We start from the raw sequence: 14,318 nt of genomic DNA on the forward strand, positions 1-14,318 counted from the left end.
ATAATCTATAATTGTTAGAACATGATTTTTTTAAATCACAGTGTAAAAGATTCCTAGAAATTCAGATTTGGAATGAACCACAATAGCCACTCAGTCCAACCCATTGGTGTCCCATGAATAAGTATCATCTTTTCAATAACTATGAAAAATGATCATCCATGCTTTTCATCCTTTCCATATCCTTAGGGTTAGGGATGTGATACCCTTGTGTTACGGAAAATCTGCATGAAATTTTTTGGCCCTCCTTTCATGCCAGAGAAGAAATTTGAATTCTTTTCCTTTTTTTTAATGGGGTATTTACAATACTCTCCCCAAATTCCCATTTATTTTCTTATGCCAACTTGAGATATATCAAAAACCCTAATATGGAAAGTCATAATGTGGAAGAGATAATTGGGTTTTCCAAAGCAGATCATTGTTCATTTGGATAGTTCTAACTTTTAGGAAATTTTCCCAATACCAGGCTTGAATTTATCTTTTTGCAATTTTGACCCATTACTCCTGGCTATGTCTTCTGTGGCAAGGTAGATAAGATCTAGTCCCTCTTCTGCTTGCTAACCTCTCAGATGTTTGAAGAGAGCTTTTCTGTAGACTCTCATTCTCCAGGCTAAACTTTGTTAGTTCCTTCAGAGCATCTACAAATGGCATGATCTTCCTCTGATCATCCTTTTGGGTATATTTTCCAGTTTATTGATATCCTTCATAAAGTGTAGCACAAACAGGAATAGCAATTGCCAATTGTGGTCAGACAAAGGCAGCATACAGTGGACTCTCCACCTCCCTAGTCTTGATCACTATGACTCACAGTGCATCCTAAGCTGCCATTGACTTTTTTTGGATGCCAATATATGCCATATATGTTTTTGTATATGTATAGACATGTATACATTAATGTATACTGGTGTATCTCTGTGTGGATATACATAGACAGATATGTATACGTGTGTATGTATGTTATATATAATACATGTATGCACTCTATACATAGTGTGTATATGCCTATCTTCATAACTATAGACATAATGTATATGTATGTAAATAAACCATATTTAGGTTGTGGTTCACTAAGAATCTCGACTATTTTTTTCAGATAAACTAATGTCTAATCACACATCCCCCACATCTTATATTTGCAAAGATGTTTTTTTTTTAATCCAAGTATAAGATGTTCAGCTGCTGTGTGGGAGATAGCTTATACCAACTTATGAGAACCAATTATTAAATTTTCAGTGTGAGCATTTGTGCCTTGGAAATCTGCAAATGCTACAAATCAAAGCTTTCCTTACTGTATTGCTCATTGTCAAGACTTAAGAAGGTGATGGAAAATGTTAGTAATTGAAATTAATTTAATAACTGATCATACACATGCTTAGTTACCTTTATCCCCATCAAATTTCATAATAGTACATTTTATCTTTTGTTTTTGATGTTTAATTTTTGTTGTTCTTTCTTTTCTTGACCAATATATCATTCAATGTTTGAACTCCCAAAGTAAGCTTAATCTGGAACCAGGCTTGGGAACTGAGAGGAAAGAAGAAAGGAATGTGAAATGAAAAATGAGATCAGTCATTCATTTTTTCATTAGGAGTTATCTTCTTCTTCTTCAGTGACAAAAAAGAAAGTCTCTAAAAATTATTATTGTACCCAAACCATCATTAGGACCAGAGGATCATAAAAGAACCTAGATATATTAAACCCTTCTGTGTATTTTTGAAACCTTTGTAAATTTTCAAGCAGAAATACAGATTCTGAAATACAAATTCTACAGCTGGGTAGCTCAGTGGATTGAGAGTCAGGTCTAGAGACAGGAGGTCCTAGGTTCAAATCTGGCCTCAGAATACTTCCTAACTGTATGATCCTGGGCAAGTCACTTAGTCCCCATTGCCTAGTCCTTACCACTCTTCTTTTTTTTTTTTTTGAAAATTTTATTTAATTAATTAATTTATAATGTGTTTCCATAGTTACAAGATTCATGTTCTTTTTCCCTGCCCTCCCTCAACCCCCCTCCCATACCCAACTCACAATTCCTCTAGGTTTTACAGTCCTTCCCACTCTTCTGCCTTGAAACCAATATATGGTATCGATTCTAAGGCAGAAGGTAAGGGTTTAAAAAATGACATACAGATTCTTAAATGAGTAATGAAATATTTGAATATTTGGATAAATCCTTTAGACATTAAAGCCTTGGGGAAGCTAAGTGGCACAGAGGATAGAACACCAAGCTTAGAGTCAGGAGGAGGAGGGTGCTGCTCTGTTTTCAGACACTTCTTAACTGTGTGACTCTGGGCAAGTCACTCAACTCTGTTTGCCTAACCCTGGTCCTTCTGTCTTAGAATTGTTACTAAGAGAGAAAGTAAGGGTTAAAAAAAAAGACAAAGCCTCAAATGACTAGTTTTCTAAAATTAAATGTTAGATTGATACATTATATTTTAACATAAGAATTAAATCATAAGGACTTGGAGAGAATATGAATTGCAAATCATCAGAAAGCAGTTATTAAAATTGTATTAACATGTAATCTGGAAAATAATTTGAAAATAAAGACAAGACAAATTCTCTCAAAATAAATCCGACAAAAACCACTTGGAGAAAACTTCCTAATACAGTATGTTTGTTCAGTATACAACCAGCTTATATAAAATTCCATGCCAATAGTATTCTACTTCATGACAGAAAGAGTGAAATGAATTCCAACATCCATCTCAGGACCACCACAACAAGGACTTCAGGGTTCAATTAACCCCATCCATTTATTTTCTAAATGAGGGAATCGAGTTTCAGAGAGATGAACAAGACTTCTTCGATGTCACACAGGTAGTAAGGGAGCTAGAATTTGAATTCACTTCTGATGACTACTGATCCAACATGCTTTAGGAGTCATACCTGGAGCCAATGTTAGGTACTACAAGTGAGGGCACTGCTAGCTTCTCCTATAAAATCAACTGACTCAGATCAAACCTGACTTTGCATAACCCCTCTGAAGAAAAGATTAGCTAACAGATTCACAACACAGATGAAGCGATGCAAAGTGAAGTGAGCAGAACCATGGGGACATTGTACAGAGTAACTGCAAGAATGTACAATGACTAACTGAATAACTTAACAATATCCAGGACAGCTCCAAGGTACTCATGATGAAAAAGGCTCTCCACCACCATAGAAAGAGCTCATAGAATCTGAAAGCAGATTGAAGCCTACCATTCTTCACTTTATTTCTTTCATGAGTTTTTCTCCGATATAAGTAATATGTCCTCTTTCAAAACATGATGAACATGGAAATCCCTATTGCCTGACAGCACGTATATAACCTCTATCATATGAAGAGGAGAGGGAGGGAGGGAGAGAACATGAGTTGCAAAATATCAGAAAGCAATGATTAAAATTGTGTTAACATGTCATCTGGTTTAAAATAAAGACATGAAGCAACCACTGAACCAGATTTTTTTAAAAAATCATTTTGCAAAGATTCTAACATCACAGAATCTAGTATCATATCTAGTATCATCAATTCAGACTTGAATCGGATTTGAGGTTTCATTTACTCCCAGTGCTCAAGTTACAGATGAGGACACTGGAGCTCCAGAGAGTGGGAATGAGGAATGATTGACCAAAGATCCTACAGGTGTTTGAACCCAAGTTTTTCAATTTAAACCTAGCATTCTTCTCATGGCACTATCCTGTCTCACTTATTCTCTAGGAAGGAGGGTGTTTGATTTAACTAAGAGAATTGATTTTTTAAAGTTATCTTTTTATTGACATCCTTTGTTTTTACATTGCTTACAATTCCTGATTTATCTCTTCAGTGAATTCCTTCCAGAGAACAATGCCTTATTACAGAGAATAAAAAAGGGTGGTGGTAGAAATCAGTTCAATAAAACTTAGCAGTATATAAATACTGTCTGAACATATATGCAATGTAGACCTGGGGCCTGGAAGACCTAAGTTTAAATACAGTCTTGGACACTTACTAGCTGTGTGACCTTGGGCAAGTCATTAAACCCTGGTTGCTTCAATTTCCTTATCTATAAAATGAGCTAGAGAAGGAAATGCAAACCACTCCAATATATTTTCCATGAATATCCCAAATGGTGCCATGAAAAGTTAGATACTATAGAAATGACTAAATAAAAACCACCATACCTATAATCTAATCCCCTACAAAAAAAAAAAAAACAGACATGTCTTCTCATGTCTCTTCTTAGAGTTTAGTTATAAAGTCAAAGCAAAAAGTATCATTACTTTAATTTTGGGAGTTCCTTCTGTACTGGGAGACTTACCCCCTCTCATCCTGAGCCTATATGAAGTAAAGATCATGTGCCAAGTACAATACTGGCCAATGCACCCAATTTTTATGATTGGGTACAGAATTCTAGGCTGATACAATTATGTAGACATGGAGCTTAAGTAGACATTCTATAACTGGCTCTGATTTACTAATCACAAAGAGAATAGGATTCTCTTTGGATGCAACTGTATAAATGGTACTGGGGACATATTCAAAAGTAGTCTTCATCCTTTGTCTTCAGCTCACTTCCTGAATTCTGGTGAAAGAATAAAGAAACCTATATAGGGAAAAACCTTAATCCCTCCTCACCAAAGGGTAACTTGTGGTCCATAAATATGGACTTCATTTCTTTGTTTTAGTGCCTGTTCTGTATTTTTAGAGGAAGGATATTGGAATATACAGCCTTTTGAAAGTTCAAGAGAGTAAGCCAGGCAAGGTTTGGGAATGGAATCCATATTGGGCTTTGCAGCCAGGCAAGTACCAAAAATTGAGTAGCAACCAATAATAGAAATATTGACTTTTTCCTCCTTTTACTTTAGATAGTAATTTATGGTTATTTTCTTTCCTTTTTTATTTTTCCCCAATTATATGTAAAAACAATTTTCAACATTTAAAAAAAAATTTGAGTCTCAAATTCTCTCCCTTATTCCCTTCTCCCTAGTCATTCTAACATAGTAAGCAATTTGATATGGATTTTACATATATAATCACATAAAACACTTTCCCATATTAAACCTTTTGGATAGAAAAACTCAAAAAATTGTAATTTATTTTAATTTGTTTGCTCTGAATTCAGAATATACCAGTTCTTTCTCTAGAAGCATATGACATTTTCTTATCATGAGTCCTTTGGGACTGTTTTGGATTATTGTATTGCTGACAATAGCTCAGTTATTTTACAATTGTTCATTATACAATATTACTGTCACTGTATACAGTGTTCTCCTTGGTTCTCCTTACTTCACTCTGCTTCATTTTATGTAAATTTTTACAGGTTTTTCTGACTGCCTCCTGCTCATCATTTCTTATAGAACAATAATATTCTAATACAATAATATACTATATCTCCCTCATCCATTTCACAATTGAGGGGTATCCTCTCTCTTTCCATTTCTTTACCCTCTTAAAAAGAACTATTTTAAATATATATATATATATATATATGTGTGTGTGTGTATGTGTGTGTGTGTGTGTGTGTGTGTGTGTCCTCCCTATGTTTTGTTTTTTATCGCCTTGGGATACAAACCTAGTAAAATGGTATTGCTAGGTAAAAAGATATATACTGCTTTATAGCCCTTTTGTTATAAGTTCAAATTGGTCTCCATGATTGAATCAGTTCACACCTTTCCTAACAGTGTATTAGTGTTTCAAATTCCCACATTCCCTCTAAGTTTTTTTAAACCCTTACCTTCCATCTTGGAGCCAATTCTCATGAGAGTAAGATTCAAGCTCCCCTCCTCACCTCTCCCATCTTCTTTTCCACTGTAAAAAAAACAGTTTTTCAGTTCTATTAGGTGAAATAATTTACACTGTTCTTTTTCTCCATTCCCCCTTCACCCAATGCATTCCTTTTTCACGCACCTTAATTTTATTTATATCATTGCATTTTATTCAACTCACATCCTATCTCTGAATATGTATACTATTTCTTACTGTCCTGATAATTATGTTCTTAGAAGTTACAGAAATCATTTTCCCATGTATATTAACAGTTTAATTTTACTGAATGTCTTTTGATTTCTCTTTCCTGTTTACCTTTTTATGCTTCCCTTGAGAATTATATTTGAGAGGTAAATTTTTCAATTCCACCCTGGTCTTATAAACATGAATGTATGAATGTCTTCTATTTCATTGAAAACTAAATTTTACCCTAAATGATTATGTTCAATTTTGTTAGATAAATGATCCTTGGTTGAATCCCTAGATACTTTGCCCTCTGCAATATCATATTCCATGCCCTCCAATCCTTTAATGTAGAAGCTACTAAATATTGTGTTATTTGGCTGTGGCTTCATGATATTTGGTTTATTTCCTTTTGGCTACTTGCAATATTTTCTCTTTGACCTAGGACTTTTGGAATTTGGTTATAATAGTCCTCAGAGTCATCCTCTCAAAATTTCTTTCAAGAGGTGATCAGTGGATTCCTTCAAATTCTGTTTTGCCCTCTGGTTCTAGAATATAAGGGCATTTTTTCTTGATAATTTTTGAAAGATGATGTCAAAATTCCTCCCTTGATTATGACCTCCAGGTAGTTCATTAATTCTTAGATTATCTCTCCTGTATTATTTTCCACATCTGTTATTTTTTCAACAAGTTATTTCACATTTTCTACTATTTTTTTTAATTCTTGGATTGACTTTCATTGTTTTTTAATGTTTCGTGGTCTCATTAGCTTCCCCTTGCCCAATTCTAATTTTTGAAGCATTATTTTCTTCAACAAGTTTTCGTATCTTCTTTCCCATTAGGCCAAATTTACATTTCAAAGAGTTTCCCCTCTCCCCCATTGAATTTTTGTACTTCTTTTTCCACATGGCTGATTCTACTTTTTAATGAACTCTTCTCTTCAGTGCATTTTTTGAATATTTTCCCCCATTTGGACAATTCTGCTTTTTAAGAATTATTTTCAGTAAGTTTTTGTGCCTCTTTTACCAATTGGCCTATTCCTTTTACCAATTTTTGTTGTTGATTAAAAGATTTTTTATTTTCCCAATTGCATGTAACAATAATTTTCAACATTTTTTTTCCAAAATTATAAGATCCAAAGCATCTCCAACCCTTTTCTTTTCTCCCCCCACTCAGAGATGGTAGGCAATTTTTTTCTGGGCCACGTATTATCTTATAAACCATATGTCCATATTGGTCAGTGTTGTAAGAATATACTCATACAAAACTAAAATCCCAAAATAAAACCATAAATATACTTATGTTAAAGATGAGTAAGTTTTGATTTGCATCTACTTCCAACTGTTTTTTCCCTATTTTCCAATTTTCCCAGCAGTTTTTGTCAAATAATGAGTTCTTGTCCCAAAAGCAAGGGTCTTTGGGTTTATTGAATACTAGCTTACTGAGGTGATTTACCCATAGTCTATTCCCTTGATCCATCCTTCTATCTCTTAGCCAGTACCATATTGTTTTGATAACCACTGCTTTGTAGTACAGTTTAAGATCTGGTACTGCTAAGTTCCCATCCTTCACATTATTTTTCATTATTTTCCTTGATATTTTTGATCCCTTGCTCTTCCAGATGAACTTTGTTATAATTTTTTTCTAATTATATAAAATTTTTTTGGTAGTTTGATAGGTATGACACTGAATAAGTAAATTAATTTGGGTAGGATTGTGATTTTTATTATGTTAGCTTGTCCTACCTATGTAAAAATTAAATTATATATATAATAATAACAATATTATATTTTATGAGGTTTATTAAGGATCATTAAAAGTCAAGGAATAAAGAAGATACAGAATAAAAACCACATGCCCATGGCTGATTAGCCCATTCAAAACCCCCTGCTTAGCTTACCACTATACTTGCTACATCATTGCAATGGAAGAGAGGAGGGTGTGGGAGGCATTACTGCCACTTAAATACAAATTGTGATCTCACCAACATGGGGATTTAGGTGAGATTATAGGGAATTCTGGGAAATACCAAGGACTTCTGGGGATTGAAGTCTAGGGTTCAAAATCGCCATTTTTATACCTATAAGCAATTAATGTTTTTCCAGGTATTTAGATCTAGTTTTAATTGTGTGAAAAGTGTTTTGTAGTTGGGTTCACATATTTCCTGTGTAGATAGATAACTAAATATTTTATATTATTTAGAGTGATTTTAAATGGAATTTTTCTAACTCCTGCTGCTGAGTTTTGTTGGAAATATATAGAAATGCTGATGATTTATGTGGGTTCATTTTGTATTCCGCAAATGACTAAAGTTGTTAATTATTTCCAAATAGCTTTTTACTTGACTATCTAGGATTCTCTAAGTATATCATCATATCATCTGCAAAGAGTGACAGTTTAGTTACCTCATTGCCTGCTTTAATTTCTTCAATTTCTTTTTCTTCTCTGACTGCTCAATCTAGCATTTCTAATACATTGTTAAATAATAGTTGTGATAATCCTTGCTTCACCTCTGATCTTATTGGGGAGCTCTCAACTTATCCCCATTGAAGATGATACTTGCTGATGGTTTTAGGTAGATACTACTTATCATTTTGAGGAAAGGCCCATTTATTCGTATGTTTTCTAGTGTTTTTAACAGGAATGGGTTTTAATTTTGTTGATGGCTTTTTCTGCATATATTGAGGTTATCATGTGATTTCTGTCAGTGTGGTTATTGATATGGTCAATTATACTGATATTTTTCCTAATATTAAACTAGCTTTGTATTCCTGGTATAAATGCCACCTGGTCATAGTGAATGATCTTTGTAATATATTGTCATAGTCTCCTTGCTTATATTATTTTTAAAATGTTTGCATCTGTATTCATTAATGAAAATGGCCTATAATATTCTCCCTCTATTTTTGTTCTTCCTGATTTAGGTAACAGTACCATATTTGTGTCATAAAAAGAATTTGGTAGTATTCATTCTCTGCTTATTTTCCCAAATAATTCATAAAGTACTGGGATTAATTGTACTTTAAATGTTTGGTAGAATTCACTTGTGAATCCATCTGTTTCTGGGAACTTTTTCTTAGGGAGTTCTTGATGACTTGTTCAATTTCTTTTTTTGAGATGGGATTTTTTTTAAGTATTCTATTTCCTCTTTTGTTAATCTGAGCAACTTATATTTTTTGTAAATATTCTTTCATTTCACTTAGATTGTCAGATCTTATAACTGGGCAAAATAGCTCCTAATGATTGCTTTAATTTCCTCTTCATTGTTGATGAGTACACCATTTTCATTTTTGATTCTGATTTTCCTTTTCTCCATTTTGAATCAAATTAACCAATGTTCTATTTTTTATAAAACTGACTCCTATTCTTATTTATTAGTTCAATGGTTCTCTAGCTTTTAATTTTTGTCAATTTCTCCTTTAGTTTTTAGAATTTCCAATTTGATTTTTAATTAGGGATTTTTAATTTGTTCTTTTTCTATTATTTTTTAGATGCATGCTCAATTCATTGTTCTGCTTTCTATTTTATTGATATAAGTGTTTAGAGATATAAATTTTCTCTAAGTACTGTAATTCCTTCCTTATCTCTTATAATTAGGTCTATTTTCACTTTAACTTTGTTTTAGCAAATTATGCATAATAATTTCTGCTTCAGCCCCTTGCCTTTACTCTGTATGTGTCTCCCTGCCTCAGATGTGTTTCTTATAAAAACATATTAAAATTATCATAGGAATCTGGTTTTTAATGCACTCTACTAATCACTTCTGTTTTATGAATAAGTTCATCCCATTCATGTTCACAGTTATGATTATCAACTGTTGATCCTGCTCTTTTTCTTTTTACCCTGTTTCTCTTCAGAAATGTTTTATTTTTATTCATCAACCTCTAATTACTCCTCCCTTCTATTACTCCTTGTCTTATTCCCCTCCTACTTCTTTATAGAGTAAGGTAGGATTATATACCCAAATGAGTATGGTTGTTATTCCCTCTCTAACCAAATTACAATGAGAGTAAGATTTAAACAATGCTGGTCACCACTCTCATCCTTCCTTCCACTGTAATACTTTTTCATCCCATTTCAGGTGAGACAATTCACCCCATTCCACCTCTCCATTCTCTTTTTCTCTCAGTGCAATCCTCTTTTTCACTCCCCCCTCCAGATTCTTTTTTGCATATCATATCATACTAATCAGCTTACTCCCTCACCTTCTATCTACGTATACTTCCTCTAACTATTCTAACACTGATAAAAATTCTCATTACAAATTCCACAAAGGAATAAAGCAGGAGTGACAGCTGATGTTTAGGGTTGGCTCAGAGAGAGGAGAGGGGGTTTGAAGATTTTCCCCCTTCACCCTTCCTTCTTTAGCTATGGTTGCTCTCCCAGATTTGCCTCTTGTCCCCCCCCCCTCTACTAGAGACTAAGATGTTTCTTCTTAAGATGTCTATTCCCCTTGAAGCTGTTCACTCACACCTGATTCAAACTTTTGAGGAAAAGATAACTACTTTAATGTCAATTAACTCAATCAGGCTAATACAAAGGAATAACTGGCAGGGAAAGAATGGGACTGAAAAGGGATCCCTTTCTCTAGCTAAATCCCTTTTCCCTCCCTCCTCAAATGTGGGGGGAAGTCAGGATTTGGCAGCCTGAGTCCCCTGAGAGATAGTCAAGTTGACTAACCCTGGGTTTGGCCCCTTGGCCACATTTCAGACCCAGGGCAACAGAAGCTGAGGTAAACTCTGACAGAGAGCACAATGTCTTTCCTCAAGTTTCTCTTCAGTCATCTTTTCCAATTGGGAAATGTTGGGGGGAAGGATTTTCGGTCACAAGCAGGAAATGGTGGGTAACCATCAGGAGAAAATCATTTCCAGCCCTCCCTCTTCAGCTTCTCCAAACTGAGAGACCAACTGCTCTTCAGAAGGAACTTTCTGCTTCCTCAAGATTCTAGCCTCCTGGGGCCCCTCCTCCGACAAGGAGAAAGATCTATCCTCATTAGCTGGGCACTTTTCTCCTAGTGCCAGCCTCTATCATAAGAACCTGTAACAGTAGATGTGGTGACAGGAAGCTTGCTCTTGGCTTGCCCATACTCCTTGGAGTAGTCTTCTGCTGGCTGTGCCCCCTCTCTCATCCCAGTGAGCCAGACCCTGTCTGCCTACCTTTCAAGTTGTTCTCTGCATAAAAGTTACTTCACTCCATCTCCTTGTTGGTCCTTTCACTCTAGCTTTTGTTTTGAAGCATTATTTTAAGGTTGTTGGAGAGGACTCTCATGGTGGTTTAAAACTTTCCCTGCTTCTACTCTACCATCTTGACTCCATACACTATTCTGGTTTATAAGAAATTATTTTCTTCAGTATTTTTGTCTCCTTTAACAAGCTATTGGCTCTTTTTTCATGATTTTCCTGCAACATTTTCATTTATTTTCCCAATTTTTCTTCTATCTCTCTTATGTGATTTTTTAAATTCTTTTTGAGGTTCTCCATTGATTTTTTGGTGGTTTGAGGCCAATTCCCATTTTTCTTGGAGGCTTTGGATGCAACATTATTGACTTTCTGTTCTAAGTTTCTGTTTTGATCTTCCCTGTTCCCAAAATAATTTGCTATGTTGTTTTGTTGTTGTTATTTGCTCATTTTTAAGGCTTTTTTCCTTTCTTTCAATTAAAAATCTGTTAAAGTTAGGCTTTATTCCTGTGATGAAAGAAGCACTGTTCTAAACTTCAGATTCTTTGTGGATCTGTCTTTAGAGTCAGTTCTGATGATCTGTATGTTTTCAGTTATTCCAAGAGAGATATTTAAAATCCTCCCAACTTATGCTCTGGTCTATAAGCAACCATAAGTATACTTTTCTATATTAGAACTGTGACAAGGGTCTCCCTGTTCCTCTGCAGCCACAAATGCTGGTGCATGCCGGTGTTCCTCCTCACGCTGAGACAGTAAACCAGGACTAAAACTCAAATCTGCATGCACGCAATGCAAGAAGAGTCTTGCACTTCAAGCCAACAAAGGGTCTGGTGTAATCTCCTTCTAAGTAGTTGCCTAAATCGCCTTGTCATCAGTGCCCAAGCCTTCAAGAAACCTTTGCTGTTGATTCAGCCACCTCCAAGGCCTGTTGCCATGGTATGACCTGCATTAGTGTGTTGTTTTGTACTCCACTTCCACCCTGGTACAATAGATCTTTCCTTTTGGCCTTCTAAGTTGTTTGGGGCTGAAAAATTATTTCACCCTATCTTTCTGTGGGTTAAACTGCTCTAGAATTCATCTTGAGGCACTATAGTTGTTTTGAGGGTAATTTGGTAGAGATCAAGTGGGTCTGGGTACCTTCTCTGCCATCTTGGATCTATCTCTTTGTACAGTCATTTTCAAGTAAGTTTCCCTTAGTAGTCTTTCCTTTTGATATGTTATTTACAAATTTGTACAAGTGTTGTTCTTTTATGTTCTAATTCTCTAAGTCTAAGTATTGCTTATCATTTCTCAATTGTTGAACATTTATTTCATTATTAGATATATGCTATGACAAAACATGCTTCTATTAATGTTTTTGTGCAGGGGGAATCCTTCTTTTAGTGCTCAACCTTGTTGTATATGAACAGATTCTTTTTAATGACCCAACTTCTTGTTTGCTATTATTTTAGAAATTAAACAAGCAACAAACATTTAAAAATAAATTGGATTTATTTATTAAACAGATTCAAGAGCTAGTCTACATGGAAACACTGAATTAGCACGTAGATAGTTAAAAGCACTATAACTTCATTTACTATAAACCAATAAGATTTGACCAGTAGTGGAATGGTCATAATTGGGTAGAAGATAGTAAGTTCTGTTTCCTTAGAGTTCTTCATTCAAAGACTGGATGAGGAATTGTTGTATATTGTAGAAGATATATGTATTCAAGAATAAATTAGACTGGATTTCCTAAGAGGATTCTTCTCTCTGCCATTCTGCAATTCTTGCCAGACTCTTCCAAGAAGATCAGGAGTTCTCTTATAGTACTAATGTTTATGATGTGAAAGTCACTGATCTCATCCTTTATTTCCTGGATATATTAATATATTACTTAAGATATTGAAAAATCATTATTATGGATAATTTATGTATGTAGAGAACAATAACCTAATAAATCATTCTAGAGGGCTATTTTTTTTCATCTTATTATGCAGTCAGTTATTTAGTCCTTTGTTTGCTCGCTTGCTTATACAGCAAATAGGCAAATTGGATGATTTTCTATACCTATTGCCTTGCTGGTATAATATGAGCAGAGAAAATGAAAACACTATTGCCCTAAAGAGATTTGAGTTTTCTTCTTTGGAAAAAGTATGAGGAAGGAGAAGTGTGTTCCTATTTGAAGGAAAAAATAAGATAGTCAATTTTCACTCACTTGGGCTTGTGGAAGGAAAATTGAATTATAAATATCTATTGGTAGAGAATAATCCTTTCCCCCTTCTCATTCTGTGAGATTCTTATCCATCTTTGCCCATAAAGCCTCCATGGGGAGACTACTCAATATGTTCATAGCCCTTTTCTGTGTCTTTGAACAATCTGGATACCAATGTGACCCTCAGACTATTTATTACCTTTATTGCTATATGAACTCCCCACATACAATATCCTTTTCTAAATATATATTTTAATGAAACCTTTTATATCCCTTTTTAAATACAAATAAGCATTTTAATATGGTACGGTCTATATATTCTAACAAGACATCTTTCTATTGCCCTTGGAATATCCAATAATTTTGGAATTTATGATCCCCCATAAATCATTGCCATAGAGCATCATCAGGAGATATAGATAGATATATATAGATATATATATTTATCTTCATGCTAAAGAATAGCTTGGTATTGTGAATAGTCATTCATAGTTTTCTAAATAAAATGCATCCTGATCTTTCCTCTGTATTCAATTTAGAATGGCTTAAAATTATCATTCTGTCCACATTAATTCTTGATGGAATTATAGGGGGAAAGTAGCTGTATAGAGTGGTCCTATAAAGAATAAATTTCCTAGAGGACCTAAAATTCACCCTTGCAATTAGCAATGGCAGGAAGACTTCTCAGTTTCTAGAGGGATCACTTTAAGAAGAAAGTGATTTTTCACTCCTCCTGCTTAAGGGGCACACTGGGGCAATCCTATACTCTTCTATTCACTAATGCTTGCATATTTGTTCCTTTCTTGTAGGTTTTGGAGGCTCGGAGAAGAAAATAAACAGCAGAGAGAGAGATTCTGCTTTTGACTAATGATGTTGTTGAATAAGGTGGCCAACAGTAAGAATATAATTTGTAACTACCCAACAAGAGGAAGGTAATTGGCTCAGATGGAGATGGAGCTTCTAACAATGACCTAGTTAGAATCACTTTTTAACCACCGGCGCCACCCAATGGAAGGACATGTGAACTCTTTTATGTTGT

The sequence above is a fragment of the Monodelphis domestica genome, chromosome 7 (assembly GCF_027887165.1).
Source record: "Monodelphis domestica isolate mMonDom1 chromosome 7, mMonDom1.pri, whole genome shotgun sequence".
Classification (NCBI taxonomy): Eukaryota; Metazoa; Chordata; class Mammalia; order Didelphimorphia; family Didelphidae; genus Monodelphis; species Monodelphis domestica.